The following is a 272-nucleotide window of genomic DNA, read 5'->3' as shown; positions in this document are numbered from 1 at the left end:
ATTATGTTAATGTCGAGTTTAAAAGTTATATACTCGTTCAACCCCTACTTCACGCATGAGATGGGGCGCAGTGAAGCCAATCGTCTAGGTATGGCAGAACCTTCACTCCGTAGGCCTGCAGAGGAGAGAGGACTGCCTTCACGCACCGTGTGAACACCCTCGAGGAAAGAGAGAGCCCGAATGGAACTACCCAGAACTGCCAGTGATGACCCTGATAGGCAAACTTGAGAAAGCGGCGATGTTCTGCCGCAATAGGCACATGAGAATAAGCA

This window comes from Nematolebias whitei, chromosome 2 (genome assembly GCF_014905685.2).
Source record: "Nematolebias whitei isolate Nwh7 chromosome 2, NemWhi1, whole genome shotgun sequence".
Classification (NCBI taxonomy): domain Eukaryota; kingdom Metazoa; phylum Chordata; class Actinopteri; order Cyprinodontiformes; family Rivulidae; genus Nematolebias; species Nematolebias whitei.
The sequence above is the reverse complement of the archived record's forward strand: the minus strand, read 5'-3'. Positions refer to the sequence as shown.